The sequence below is a fragment of the Euprymna scolopes genome, chromosome 8 (assembly GCF_053919585.1).
Source record: "Euprymna scolopes isolate OS-2025 chromosome 8, ASM5391958v1, whole genome shotgun sequence".
Taxonomy (NCBI): domain Eukaryota; kingdom Metazoa; phylum Mollusca; class Cephalopoda; order Sepiida; family Sepiolidae; genus Euprymna; species Euprymna scolopes.
The window spans coordinates 54,819,559-54,833,321 of record NC_136489.1 but is presented as its reverse complement, the minus strand read 5'-3'; positions in this window follow the sequence as shown (position 1 = coordinate 54,833,321).

Below are 13,763 nucleotides of genomic sequence, written 5' to 3'. Positions count from 1 at the left end.
ATATTTTACCACTTCCATTGATCTTAACCGATTTTGGCCGTGACTTCTCAGCAGAAAAAGTATAGAAATCTAAGATTATCGAGGAATTTGAGAAATAATAAGCCTATAACACACCTCAGATATTGTTCTGCCGTTTGTGCATATTATATTTGCATGAAATATCTTGATTTTTAATCCTATTAATGTCAAAATCAGACGGGGAAAAATGAGTTCATTTTATTTATATAGAGAAGAGAAGAGAAGAGAAGAGAAGAGAAGAAGAGAAGAAAAGAAGATAAAAGAGAGACTCAATAATGGAAGTTCTATTGTTTTCACGCAATGTGTTGCGCTTAATTATAGTACTGCGAAGTGGCCCACTTAACAGTATCCCAGTCTCTCTAATCTTTTAACAACCAACTGACACCACAAGACAAAATGCAATTCTATTTCTAAGAAGATGGTGCTACATGCAACATTCTCACAGCTGGTCGACACGAGTACATGACACGTTTACGAAAGAGATAACATTAAGCAAAGGGTTATGGGCACCACGTTCCTCGGACTTGTCATCATGTAATTTTCTATATTTGGATGATTTTAAAAACAAAAAGAACATTACCAACGCTATCAGAAAAAAGCTCCAGAGAAGATCTACAGCCAATATTTTCAAACGTAGTACAACATGCCCAGAACATAGATGTCAACGGGGAACACTTCCAGCATATTGTATTACACTACAGGTTATTTAAATAATAAAAAAAAATTTTCCTTCTCTCTATTACATTTTTCTTGGCTACTTTTAAGTTGGCTACCTGTTTAATGTACGTTCAGTTGTGCGATCAGACTATTTGTTATAATTGATAAGTTTATTCCTCGTTTGGTCTAGTGGTCTTTTAATTCACTGTTCTTATGCCGTATTGTAATACAGCTATCAGAGAAGTCTTTTTGCAAGGACCGCGTGCTTATGCAACTCTATTTCTGCTATTTCACTTCTACATTTAACCTTGTTCTTTTCGAGAATAAAGTCAGTAGATATCCCCTGTCTTTGCAATGATTTATTTTCGTTCTTGTTATCTCCTAACATGAAGTTGTTTCATACCCTTTTAGGTAAAAATCTTACCTATGATTTGCATGCATAAATACTGTAAATATATTTTCTGATGATCTTGAAAGACCGGATTCAATATAATAAGTATATTAAAAGCTAACGGTCTAGCGTCGCAATATATGTCTATTGTACGCAATGGGTTTCAGGGATGACTTTAGATATTCGAAAAATATGCTTAGCGAAACCTATACTACTAATTAAATATATCATGATTATTTTCTAGGGGAAAGAAAAAGGTGATTGCTGAAAGTTTTCGTTTTTTATTTTTCTTAGGAGTCAACACGAAGACAACTTAGTGATATCTGTTAATTAATCGTTAATGGTGTAAACTAGGTATAATTTAGTTATTCATGGAGACAGCTAAACATGTACTTATTTACCTTGAATTTGAAATCTACCATGTTACATTCAAACAGGAGGCAAACCGCAGGATTCCGTGGGCGAGTAATTCTAGGTAAGAAGCTTTGTTCATGGAATCTGCGTTTATATTAAGGCATACATAGAGAATGGGAGAATTGTATGTAGTGGTTTTAGCTAGTCATTTTTTAATAGTTTGGCAGGGAGGGACATAGATTGAAGTTCAGTCGAGCACTTACCATAAACATAATGATAGAGAAGAGACAGGCTCGCAATTATATGGCATTGTCTACTAGGTTTATAAGTGTATTTTAAATAACCAAGGCTGGATAATGCGCACGGAGCAGCTCCTACACAGATGTGACAAAATACTCAATTTCAGGACGTACCTGGCTCTTATACAGGGAAGGGATTGCAATGCAAGTGAGATACATATTAAAGCGGCACAGTGATCCAACCATTTTTCCAGCGATATTGCCACCAGATTTGATGCATGTGTTACATGTTTTATCAGGAGCGAATGTCAGAACATGCCCCTTCGGCACGGCGAGAGGCATTAATTTTAATTGGGGCGTGATAGAGGTCAGAGTTGTTATTTTTCGACGCATTAAAATTAACATGCTACAGCTTTCTCCATTCAACAACGTTCTCAAGCCCAGTAACATATAATCGCTGTTAATATGTAATGTAAAAATATGATTTGAAGAATCATTGATGAGGTCAGGAAGAGAGTTAGGCCCAAAATGGAAGTTTACGTACACCAGCATTAATACAATGAGCTCCTGATTCTTATTCATCAACGACTACACTTATATGCCTATCAGAGAGATAGGATTAAATAATAGAGAGGACATTTCCAGCTAATTAAGAGCTGGTAAACTTGTGAACTAGATTTTATGCTATCCTTTATCAAATATTGCTCTAGAAACGAAGTCTCTGTGAAGGATTCATTAATGCACGCTAAGAAGAGGGTTAGCTTATCAGTTTCTATGTAAGAGCCATCGTCGTTGAATAATGAAGAATTTATTAATGCACGTGGAATGAAATAACTTTCAATTTATTTGTTAGTTATACTTCTTTTTAATTCCGGTCCAAATATTTACAAGATGCAACTAGTAGAAAATCCATTCATATGTTAAATATTATTAGTGTGCATTAGCAGTCATTTTCGGAAGTTTCTTCGATTCAATGCCCTATTTACATGCAGGACAAATATAACTATTCATGCTCATGTACGGTTTCATATGTCGCATCTACCAATCTTTACAAAACAAGGCCGATAGTCATGAGTCGCGTGCCCTCGTGTAATGAATGAATACGTGAATGTAGGATTGACATGAAGTTCTTACAGATAAACTAAAATGATCGGTAAATGGGCTGAAATGACTTTAATAAATTAAAAGTAAATAACTTAGAATGACTTTAATGAAAAACAACTTGAATGATCTGGAGAATGAATTGAATGGCTTTGAGACTGATTGGTTGTAAAGTGGGTGATCATTTTACATTAAATTAATACAGAAAATTGACCCCCCACTTTATATCACAATAAGTACAGCATGTAGTAAGAACAGATACTAGTTATTTAGCCTTTCAGCCCCGACCTTGACATTATCTACTGCCAAGGCCTCATTTTCGGCCCGAAAGCGCTTAGGCACCAAGGCCAGTAAGGGGGTTTAGGGAAAAAACGGGGTCTTTGCTAGACTTATAAAAACAAGTACTTTATTAGGTATAACTATTCTAGAATCGCTATCATACTACAACAACCGCCTGCATTCTTACCAGGACCTACTTAAAACATCAACTCCCAGCTTACGGGATGGCGGGCGAAAAAATAAAATATTTACAATGAACAAAACAAAAAAAAACATATGTACAAAGTTAAATATTTACAGTTAAACCAAACAAAATTAAATATGTACAAAACAAGGAGTATATATATTTTTTATATATATGGGGGTGAGATGAAGGGGAGGGGGGCGAACTAGAAAACACCCCAAAAGAAAGAAAAATGAAACAACTAAACAAAATGCCTATGGGGGCGGGTAAGTAAGGCTCCCTCCCTACCTACTGGCTAATCGTTAAATGGAGCGCCCGCTGTCTTCCGATCCCCTCCCAAAAAGAAAGGGGTGAAAGCAAGCAGGTCGTTCATTAATGGGGAGTGGGGGACCTAGGGTACAGCACTTCCGCGAAAATAACATAGGGTTGGGTCATCAGGGATGGACGGCGTCTTCAAGATATAAAACGTAAGGGGCAAAGTAGACTGGGCACAAAACAAACAGGTGGGCTGGGCATCTTTGGAAGCTCTCCTAGTGCCGATGAAAAAATTAAAGTCAGGAACAGGATCGACACACATACTTATCCTAGACTAGGCCCTAATAAAGTATTCATTTTCCACCCATGGTGGTTACTTTGCCTAACTAAGCTCTACCCACGAAGACTGTGTCTTGTCAAAAGGGCTAGGTTCCGAAAAAGAGGCTCCAGCACCACCGACCAATAACCACTAGGGCGGGAGCACGAGCTCAAACTGAGCACCCCGTCGGATGCACAAACTAGTGATGTGTACCCATATCTTAGCAAAGTCTATGCGGTGCAATCTTTCCCAATCACATCTGATTTTCATTTTTAGTTGATGTTTAACCAACCAGATCGTTATCCCAAACAGATTGCCCCTCATAGACAATGTTCAGACGCGAGACCCACGTCACTAACCTAGCTACAGCTAAGATCGCTAGAAACATCACCCCTTTCTTCCTAGTAAACGGCGGGTCCACATTGTCGACAACATATGCTAAATCAAGTGGCACTGATCGCTCGGGGTCGATGCGAGCCGTTACATCTCCGATGGTAATTAATGGAAAATATTCTAAGCTTTACCTGGAACAATCTCAGACCGGAAATGTTACAATGTGTTTGTACGTAATATAAATTTATTCTAACCTGGATAAGTATTGTTTTTTAACTTGTTTAAATGAATGAAACAAGTCTTATAATTACAATTTGATTATTTCAATCTCTGAATTTTAGTTTTAATTCTTAAACCCCATTAAAATTAATACCGCTTATCTCGTGTAAACATTTAATTGCGACGCTGATTAAAATGATTAGTAAGTCACGAATTTATAAAAACAGCAGTATCTCGGCCTCGTCCGGAAAATACGTTTACGTAAATTTGAACGATACATAAAGAATAAATATGCATACAAGGCCAAGGGGAAATGTCCATATTTTTCGTATGATGAAACGAAATAAAGATGTATTCCTATAGTAGATTTGCTAAATTTGAAGACCGTGATATTTGTCACAAACTTAGAAGATATTTTTTACATAGAGGTCACCACTTATCAAGGGACAGAAACAACTCGGGGATAAGGATTATTGCGTGTACAGTAATCAATGGGATAGCGTTGTAGTATTCGAAAGTATTGGAGATTTGATAAAGTGTCATTAATTAAGGGGGCAGTTCATCAGGTATTTGTTTATGTTGGACTTGAACACATCCAAGTTGAAGTCAGGCGAGGAAAAGGCGTGCATTTCAAAGAAAGAAGTTTTGTTCATGGAATCTACGCTTTGATTTAGGCACAGATAAAGGGTGGGGAAATTATTGACAGTAGTTTCAGCTAGACGGGTGTTTTTCGAGAAAGAAGGGACCAGAGATTGGAGCTCAGACGAGCACTATCAATGGAAATGAAGATAAAACAAAGATTGGCTCGCAGCGTCTCTTCTGTGGGAGAGAGATTGCAGGGAATAGAAAAGGGCATCCCCACTAAGCCACGAAGTCTATTTTGTACTCTCTCAAGGCAGGACTGGTTGTTTTTAGCAGCTCCTGCACAGATATCGCAGCAGTACTCCATCCTTGGAAGTACTTGGCTTTTATATAGATAGAGAATTGCATCAGCAGTGAGATATCTTCTGGAGCGGTAGAAGGCTCCCACCATTTTCCCAGCGACATTGGCAACAGACTGGGTGTACGTGTTCCATTTCAGATCAGGAGTAATAGTCAAACGCATAAGCTTATCAACACATGGGGCCTCCCCAAGACGAGAGTCATCCATTTCAATTGTACCAGACGGGGATCAGAGCGTTGATGATGTAAAGATAGGAACTTGGTTTTATATGCATTAAAAATAACCAGCCACCTCTTTCCCCACTGTACAATGCGCTCAAATGAAAGGAGAGAGAATTAGAGATAACGTCCTTTGATGTGTTGTCATAGATAGTCATTTCATCAGCATAGACGTCAACGAATGATTTAAGTGAGTGTTTTGAGATTGTTGTAGATGAGAAGAGATTTGTTCCCAGGATGGACCCCTGAGGGACTCCAACATTAATACTGCGGGCTTCTGATTTCTGCTCATCAACCACTACTCTTATGAGCCTACCAGAGAGAAATGAATTAATAATCGAGAACACATTTCTAGTTATACCGTAGCTAGAAATCTTGTGAAGTAGGCCTTTATGCAATACCTTATCGAAGGCCTTTGATATGTCAAGAGCAATTACCCTAGAAAGGAAGCTTTTTTTCGAGAGATTCTCTAAGCCTATGCGATATAAGCGTTAGCACATCTACTGTAGATCTAGCAGAACGGAAACCATATAGCGTGTCACTAAGAAGGTTATTTCTGTTGAGTTTGTTGACTACTTCTCTACTTAATATCGATTCTAACAACTTACTCATAACACACAGGAGAATTATTGGTCTGTATTGAGAGGGAGATAACTTATCACCTGAATTCTTAAATATAGTGCATACTGATGAGCTTTTCCAGGGTGTTGGGAAGCACTTCTCGTTAAGGCAACGCTTAAACAGTTTTGTGTGTATGGGGGTAAGTTCTGGTTGAAGCTTATTTAACAGTATAATTGGAATGCCGTCAGGGCCAGTTGCCTTACTGGAATCAAGGTTCTTGATCAGCTTGGCGACCTCACTCACAGATATTTGTATTTTGCATAGCGTGTTGTGTGTTATAGGAGAAAATACAGGGAGTTGATTGCTTCGTCGCATAGGGTGGAATTAGCTGCAAAGTTCTTGGCAAATAGTTTGTGCCTTGTCGCATGCTAGCGAGATGACCTCTAGTCCATTGATAATGGTTGGGATAGAACGCACGTTTTTGTTCAGGATGCTATTTGTTATTTGCCTAAACTGGTGGGAACCAAGCAGCTGCTCAGCTCCTTTGGATTAAACGGACTGAGCATATAGCTCTCTTGCATTTTTTTATTACTCTTTTAGTGGTTGCTGGCAGCCCTTAAAACAACTTTAGTCGCAGTGCATCTATTACGTTGGTAGCTATTGAAAAAGTGATTTCTATACGCGATGGCAGCAGCAGATTCTGGGGAACACCAAGGCTGGGTGTTAGGTGTTCGTTGGAATCTTTTGGATCGTATAAAACGGTCTATGCCTAAAATTAAGCATTCGGTCAGGTCTGATACTATAGAGGACACATCCTTTTAAACATTTTTTTAAACATGGAATGCAGAGGTAGATCAGATATGAAAGCTATCCAAGTCAGCCATAGAGTATTGGTATACAGTACGGTGGAGAGTTACGTCCGAAGACTTATTACATTTCATTTTTATCTTAAATGATACAACAGAGTGGTCGGAGGATCCCAGGGGAGATAGAAAAAGAATAACACTATTCTGTAATACCGGTTACTTAAGTAGACAGAAATAAAGAAAGAGGCTTATTTGTACATGTGTTAGGGTATCTGCGGAAATATATTCGCTGGATTATATACTACTATAATATGTACCCGCCGTTGCTCGATTTAAAACGTAACGTAAAATTCCATTTATTAATTGAAATAAAAACAGAAAGTAACTGGCGTATATACATGCGAGTATTATGGTTTTTTTTCTTAACACTTAAATGTAAATAAAAATATTCGAGTTGAGATCGAAACTAACGCCTAAAATGTCAAGTACGATACCCATTAGACCAGCTTACCAAGATCTTGAAAAAGTGTTTCCACACCTCGCTAAACGGTTTGCAAACAGATACTCGTCCAAGGATGGAATACTATTGCCATATCTGGAAAGGAGCTGCTAAAAACAGCCTATTCTGCCTTGACAGAGTACAAAATAGACTTCCTGGCTTAGTGGGGGGATGCCTTTTTCTCTACCCTGCAACCTCTCTCCCACAGAAGAGACGCTGCGAGCCTATCCTTGTTTTATCGTTATTTCCATGGCAGGTGCTCGTCTGAACTCCAATCTCTGGTCCCCACTCGCCAATCTTTCATGAAAAACACCCGCCTAGCTGAATCCACTGTGAAAAATTTCCCTTACTCTATATCTGTGCCTAAATCAAAACCCGGCTTCCATGAACAAAGCTTCTTTCTTAGAACTGCACGCCTGTGGAACTCTGTTCCGTCTGCCTGCTTCCCACCGGACTACAACTTGGATGTGTTCAAATCCAACGTTAACAAATTCCTAATTAACCGCCCCCTTAAGTAAACACTTCATCAAATCTCCACACTAACGTAATGTACTTGCAATAACCCTTATCCCTGAGTGGCTTCCGGGCCTTGATAAGTGGTGATCACTGTGTAAAAAAAAACAAATAACAACAAGTCCGATAACATCTAAGTTCCAATTTTCTTCAATTTTGTACCGTTAGCAGCCCATTTACCCTGATGAAAATCAATTAAAGTTTTTCAAATGTTGACTACTCTATAATCTGTATTTCAAATCTATATATCCAATATGTGTTCAGTATATGCTGAGAAGTGTCTAATGGAACGGTAGAAGGATCCCACCATTTTCCCAGCGACCTTGGCAACACATTTGATGCACATATTCCATTTATGATTAGGATAAAAGTCAATCTCAAAAGCCTGTGAAAACATGGAGCCTCCCCAAGACGAGAGCTATCCATTTCAATTGATGCCAGATGGGCACCAGAGCGTTGATGATATAAAGATAGAAGCTTAGTTTTAGCTGCATTAAAAGTAACAAGCCACTTCTTCCACCATTGTACAACGCGCTCAAGATCAGAGGAGAGAGAATCAGAGAGAACTTTGTCATTTACGGCCTTTGATGTGTTGCCATAGATGGTCGTGGCATCAGCATAGACGTCAACGAATGATTTAAGTATGTGTTTTGGGAGGTCCTTGATGATGATAAGAATATATTTGTGCCCTGGATGGACCGTTGAGGAATACCAGCGTTATTACTGTGGGCTTCTGATTTCTGCACATCAATCACTACTCTTATGGGCCTATTAGAAAGAAATGATTTAATAATTGAGAAAACACTTCTAGTTATACCGTAACTGGAAATCTTGTAAAGTAGGCCCTCATGCCATACCTTATCAAAGGCCTTTAATATGTCAAGAGCAATTGCCATAGAAAGGAAATTTTTTCGAGAGATTCACAAATCCTGTGAGATATAACCGTTAGCACATCTTCTATAGATCTAGCAGAACGGAAACCATATTGCATGTCACTAAGAAAGTTATTTCTGCTGATGGTTTTGACTACTTCTTTATTTAATATGGATTCCAGCAACTTACTCATGACACACAGGAGACTTATTGGTCTATACTGAGAGGGAGATCACTCATCACCTGAATTCTTAAATACAGTGCATACTGATGAGCTTTTCCAGGGTGTTGGGAACCAATTATCCTTAAGACAATGATTTCTTTAATACAACATAAAAATTACGATACTTTTATGCCTACATTTTCTCTTCCCACTTATACACCTTTTCCATTACCTACACATCTTTACACTGCAATGATACAAGGTGGGGCAAACAATCCCACTTTTATTCATTGCAAATACTACATGTCAGTATAGGCAGCAAAGTTATTCACCCACTTTTAGTAGATTCATGTTATTAACGAACTACCATTTTGTTAAAAAAGAAAACTGGTGAATTTTTTAAACTATTCATTTTGTGGAAAATGGTCTCACTAACGGAGCACCTGTAACGGCGCGTTCGCCTGACCTTTCACCATGTGATAATTTTCTATGAGGTTATGTTAAGACTGAGGTGTTCAAGCAGAGACCAACATCTATTGCCTGACTGACCGCTTCAATTTGCAAAACAGTAAATGGAATTCCAGGAGAATTGCGCTGGAAATCATTAGGATACGCTCACATAAGTGTTTTACAGTTCAAAGCAGATTGTCTTGAAGACGTTATTTTTAAGAAATAGTTTACATAAAATGGCAATTATATAGCATTGTTAAGTATGTAATAAAATTCTCATAAACGCATTTCTTGTGTGGTTTTTCGAAAAGAGAAATGTGTGAAGTTTTTAGCTTCACCCTGTATATGTGTGAGAGCTTAACCATGCAAATCAACATCTAGAACATTTATTGTTAAAAAAATCTATAAAGTTATTAATTATTTCATAGAGTGTCGCATATTACTATTTTTTTCAGTAGATAATAACCAACAAAATAAAAGTTTAGAATATGTATTTACGAATTTGAATTAATAAGTTAACTTCGCAAATTGAAAATGTCGATAAAGTGCAATGTTTGACTAAAATATAAAATGTATATTGAAAGTAATGTGCAAGTAAGTAAATATCTACAAAGGTAAATAAAAACTTCTACAATGGAAATAAGAAAAAGTTATGATAGAAATGAAATATTAGAAACGATTCATTCAAAATATGAGATCAGATTTGCTCAGCTAATTAAGTATGCTATGAACTATAAACTTTCTAAACTGAACAATCCGCATATATTAACACCATATAATAGATTTTACCCTCATGATTTTTACGATTTCTAGTAAATGATTGTAATTAGAGTTTTGCAAAATCACCTTCAATAAACTTACAAAACACAGATATAGACATTTTTCCATGTTAAATATTATATAAAATATTGCCAGAGATCATTATTCGTTTTTAAATATAATTTCAAATTCAGATTTAAGTTCTGCACAAGACAACGTGAAAATCATATTCACTTTTGTTGATTGTGATATTTCAGTTTTGATACCTGTTTCGCAATCAACGTCCTGTTGATGGCCTTCTACTTATACAAACATAAGCACAATTATATAAATGCATATAGGAGAGAGGTTTGTGAAACTTTAAGTATCGCGTTCTAAGGGACTATGTTGAAAAATTATAAAATATGCATTACCATTTTAGTTGATTAATGTGTACATCTTTGGATGCAGAGTCTTGAAACGACAGAATTGTAGTACATCGCCAGTACTTTGACAAATAGAAATGTTTATACACAATTAAACTATAATTTAACCAGCCGATTAAACCCTCTTTTTACTAATTAGTCCCGTTTGATTCTAGTTTTGATTTTTTTAGTCAGACTTACAAAATGGAAATTGTAAGTAGAATGAGGCAATGCTAGTCAAGCATATTCAATGAGATTTCCAACTGGCAAGTAACATAGCGAAAATAATAACGCAAACCCACTTCAGAAACGAATAAAAAATACCCAAACAATAAAATCAGTATTTTTTTTTACTTAATATTTCTCGAAAATTTGTTTCATATGAGACATATTCCGTGAACTTTGCCATACTTATTTTGGATTAATATATAGAATCTTTCAATTGACACACATTTTCGACTTAAAACAATTTAAGAATCTCCGATGTATAAGCTGCGTGAGAGGTCTAGTCAAATATACGCTAACGCTAAAGCACTACTATTCAATTTAGCTGAAATATCCTTCGACCATGCATTATACACATTTTCCGCCAAGATTCTTGACGTCACATAAGAACGACAAACGAAGGAGATAGATTAAACATTTGAATCTGGTTATATTTGATAAATATGTAAATTAAATTGTGTTTATAAGTGATTAGATCAAAACAATATAAGTTTTTTCTTACAAATCAAATGTACTTATGTGTTTACATACGATTACACATCGATGATTTTTATTAACAAGTAACATCGATTGAAAACAATAAACTAAACTATGCATAATTACTATTAAAATTATAAAGAGTAATGGAATCTGTTGTAATTCCAAAGCGGACTCTTTCAGATGTAATATATTTATGTCGGTATTTCGTGCATGTTAAGGGTAAACAAAGACGCCCTCGTATTATTTATTATTTTAAAACTGCAAAACTATTTATCTTATCTAGCATGGACGCTAGATACACTTAAATATGATAATTTTGTTCATACAAATTTCGTATATATATTTATAGACTAAATTTTCTATCTATTCGTATATTATAAAATGATTTAATATATATATATATATATATATATATATATATATATATATATATATATATATATATATATATATGTAAAGTGCATCAGCGTGAATCGAAAACTAAACCGAACCTTATATATATATATTATTTAAGTTCTTTCAGCTATAATCGAAACCGAAACTTTTAAAGAATTCTTGGTAAAAATTATTTATTACAAGAAATAGAAGGTCAGACTAATTTAACGACATTGACTCGGAAGAAAAAAAGGATGTAAGCGTGACACACAAATAACACACACGCTATCCTATGAATATGTATATATATTAATAATTGAATCAGGTTTGAAAAATATAGAATCGTTTGGCGCCCCATTAATATTATTGCCTACATAACGAGGCAGAAATATAGAAGTAGGCTTCAATTAAATAACTTATTAGGACATGCGTAATAAATTGATTTATAACATAATTAAAATTTTATAATTGCAGTTGTATGAACAACTATAAAATAGCATTTAACAAGAATTATGAGCAATAAATTCATCAGCGTTTGAAACGTAATTTAAGTAATTGGTATTTTAACTGTTTGAAAAAGAAAAAAATAATTAGAACTTGATGAAACTTTAAAACTTAAAATGAAAACATTTAATCATTTGCATAAGTCGATATCGCATGGGCACTTTGGAAATAAAACAGCTAGCACAATAGTCGTAGAACATAAATGTAATATTAACCCTTGCGTTTACATATCTTTAAGATGTTCTCATAATTCTAATTTAATGGTATCATGTTAACACTAAGAATAATGTTTTGATATTATCCTTTAGTCATGGAAGATATTATGTCATGTTAAGAATGGCTTTCTAAATAACACTATTTCAGCACGGTTTAATAAGTGCATTAGTACCCATGTTATTTTCACTGAATAAAAAAAACTCAGTAACAGAACTATATTTTCGCTTACTCTTTATTTTTCTGAAATATTAGTTTACTTGCTTTTGTATTTTCCATGGGTCATAATTAAAGTGAAATATTTTTAATAAATCTTTAATGAACACTGCTGAAATTTACTAAAATGAAACATTATATTTAAAATGTTGTAATAAACACTGACAGAATTTACGTTCACTAATTTTATAAGATTCCGCATTGAGATTCGTTAATTAAAAAAAACTAATTGCTTCCAAACGTAATTTAAATAGACCTTTTTAAAAGTTTGGTAACATGTACTTAAATAATGTTAAACGTTTTAATTAATATCTAGAAGTTCCTAGATGCCAGGAAGTATTCTAATTTAATAATTGCTTCCCTCCGATGTATTGATTTTGGAATTTCTTCCCTGTTCCCTGCTTTGATGCCTGTACTGACATGTAGTATTTAAAATGAAATGTGAACAGACATTTTGTGGCTCAACTCCCATCATTTTGTTCTTAATTGATTTGGGACAAATAGCAGCCCCTTATGTCCAGTAGGCCCTATATCTTGTTCGGTGTAAATAATAGAATATAATGTAAGGAACACAGCAAACGTTGTATTCACAAAATATCAGCAAACTATTACGCATTTCACAGAATTTGAATTGGATAATCTACTAACATATTTAGGTATTTGTACAGTTTGATAATCGTGTTTTGTAGTTCAACCTAATAATTAAAAAGCATACTGCAAACATTTTATTTAAACTTAAATTCTGATCTAAACAGAGTATATTCCGTGAACTACATAATGAAAGCAATTTTTTGAAAGACTGAATTTGTGACACGTTGAGATTTCATGACATGCTATGATCTTAAAATAAAGATATGTAATAATTTATCAAAATCTTAAGATGGATTCGAGAAACACTTTGGAAATAAAGTTAACGTACTATCCACAAACCATAATTGGACTATTAAGCTGGTAGCTTTCCAAAGACTTGGGATTTTCTCATGATCATTTATACTTATTTAATTGTGAAATAACCATCTTATGGAAATATTGAGAAGTCAATTTTTACATGTAGATTGTAAATTATTAAGGTGTTTGCACTTTCACCTATCAATTTAATAAAGCAATATCATTTCAGATTAGCGTTAAAGCTATCCGACGTGCGAATAAGAACAACGCCACATATTTACTTTTCAATATATATATATATATATATATATATATATATATATA